Source organism: Glandiceps talaboti, chromosome 2 (genome assembly GCF_964340395.1).
Source record: "Glandiceps talaboti chromosome 2, keGlaTala1.1, whole genome shotgun sequence".
NCBI classification, from domain to species: Eukaryota; Metazoa; Hemichordata; class Enteropneusta; family Spengelidae; genus Glandiceps; species Glandiceps talaboti.
The window spans coordinates 24,034,176-24,037,340 of NC_135550.1; positions in this window are offsets into that span (position 1 = coordinate 24,034,176).

Genomic DNA, 3,165 nt, shown 5'->3' on the forward strand with positions numbered 1-3,165 from the left:
GTTTCTAGGGGGACTTCCTCGGATCCCATGAGAGCTATACACCCTACATTTTACTGTCAAGATGCTATTCAACTTTTTGTGAACATTTCAACCCTATGTAGTTGCTAATTACATGAGAGTGCTATCCTAATAATTATTTTTGAGACATGGTCAAGCGGTCCCTCTGAATAACGATGAAAGACCTGGCATTTGAATATGATATGGAGGTGGGTCATTATGTTTTAGAAATAAGTGATAGGGCTTCAGCCTGTTTTCGGTTTTACAAAGAGGGAGGGGTGAGTGATATTTTTTTGGAAAACTCCACCGATCCCCCTGTCCGGAGAAACTGACTGGTCCCTTACGCTAACCATGGGTACAAGAGTTATACATTGTCCACAGTCGAACCGATTGATGTTCATAAGGAAATATTTCAAAGTATTCATTACTAGTAACCTGTCTGATACATTCATTGAAGTTTTATTCCTAGACACATTCAACTGTCTGGAACTTTATGTTTATAAAAGTATACTTTCAGATCAGTCTCTGTCCTTTTACGTTGACCTTCATTTCATCAAATGTGACTGCAGCATATGAAGCCTTGTTTCTCCAGAAATTACCGACAGCTACTATCATGACATATGGGAGAAACAAAAGCCTCTGACAGAAAATTAACCAGTGCTAACCTCAGCAGTCCACAGGTCGAAAATGGCACCACACGAATGAAAAATAGTGGTACCTTTATCCGAAGAACAAAATCATTAAGTGAAAGCACATAGAATGTACTCCCGTCCCACGCGTTTCGAAATAAGCACTACTTTTGAACGAGTCCGGTGATTTGATACTGCGAATTAAGATACCAATATGTTGAGTAATTACTCGTTAATTTGTGTGGTGCTCTTTTCACCCAACGAATAAAGTATGTGAAATTTGGAGCTTGCAATCTTTAGATATTATCTAATTAACAAAAAAGCATTTATTATGTAAAGTACTCAATCAAATTAAAAGCTGCATGGTAGTGCGGCATATTCTCATAAATACATGTACGCACTTATATAAAATTTGAAGCGTCCATGTAATTACTGGAAATCATCATTTATGCAAATATCTAATTCATAGGATGTTTACCAAACCTAAAATCACTTGTTGCGATTTCCATACTGATGAGATAGGGGTCCCATACTACAGAGGCATAGTCCATGATTAAACGAACAAGAGATGTATATGCTGTTTGCTTTTTGGTTGAGTTACAATGGCGAAGATTCCTCCTGATGAAACCAAGTGTTGATGATACCTTATTGCTGACTTTTGATCACCACACTGACGACAATAACAGACGACAATAGCTGATTGAGATATACATACACTTTTAATCTATAAAGTGAGACAAATTAACATAACTATTGTGATAAATTCACTTATACATATAAAAGGAAATGCAGATTTAAGGAAAGATTCCTCATTTTGAGAAAAACATATATATCTCCCATGATTATATCCTCAGTAGACCCTTCACCAGAATATGAATACCCCTGTTTACTCAAAGGATAATGAAGGAGGATTTAAGACTCTCTGTCAATACCCTCCTTTAGTCAAACGATGATTCAGGTTCAGGTTCAGGGTTAAAGGATGACTGGAGAATCTCTGAATACGCAAATGATCAATCAGCTCCATCTAATGATCCAGCAAGCACTTCTGAAATAGACACAAAGGAAAATACAATTATCTTCAGTCTTTACAATACATTGAATGTATACATACTTTATGGTTCTTTATATTATTTGTCTCCCTCCCCATACAAACTGTAATAAATTAACATATTCAGAGTAAGAATTTTTTATTTAAACTCCCATACACATAAAAAAACATCATTATCATATCTAAAATTAAATCTACGCGTTAGTAGCTATTACTACAGGAAATTAAGTAGACATAGTCTCTTAACCACCCAGGAAATTATTTACTCATAATAAGGAACTTTTTTCTCTATATCCGTATCCATGATTAATTTTATTTGAACAAAGATGTCAGATTCGTCATTTATACTACTGTACCACTATTAAGTTGAGGGTATGAAAAAGAATATATTTTCCTACATCAAACACAGGGGTTATTACTTGATGTTATTATGGTCGGAGATCCTGAATTTGTTCCTCAAATACAGTTTCTGTACCACTGCAATGGGTACAACGTATCGCAAAATATGCCTTCTGTCGTTCTGTATGTCCATTAAAGTTACAAGCTACACCCTGAGTTCCCAAACATCATTATTGGGTCTCCAAATAGGGAATTCTTACAATGAGCTCCGTGTGTCTCTGATACGTAATTTGTCCGATTTCAATCAAAGTCAACACAAAGGTGACATCACAATATGCGACAAATGCAAGTCACTTTGTCAGGCGATCGACAAATGCAAAGTTCACCGAACTCTGCGAAGTCTGTAAATACACATACACACACACACACATACACACACACACACACACACACACACACACACACACACACACACACACACACACATATATATATATATATATATATATATATATATATATATATATATATATATATATATATGTGTGTGTGTATATATATATATATATATATATATATATGTGTGTGTGTGTGTGTGTGTGTGTATATATATATATATATATATATATATATATATATATATATATATATATATATATATATATATATATATATATATATCAGGCATTGCCAAATCTGAAATGTTTAAGCTAATCACAATTAAAATAGAATTGTTACATATGTTACATACTAAGAAAATCTATCCTTTTAGCAATGAAGCCCAAATCACAATAGCAGTCTTTGTATCCGGCATTGGGACATACGTCTTCAAACCAAACACAGCCGTCGGGATGCTCATCGCATTTGATTGAATATCCACCACCACACCCTTTAAAAAAAGAAGAGAAAGGGTTCATACTTTGAGATGTTTTATTTCCATCAGTAAATGAGTATAAACACTGCTTGAATCTTCGACTAGTTTCGCACCACGCACAACTGAATTGAGGTTCAGAAGTGCTAATGACATGGTAACATATGTGTGTGTGTGTGTGGGGGGGGGGGGGTATGGATGTGTGTGTGGATGTGTGTGGATGGTATATGTGGTATATGGTAAAGTAGCACCAGGGCTGGATATGCAACCAAATAAGCATA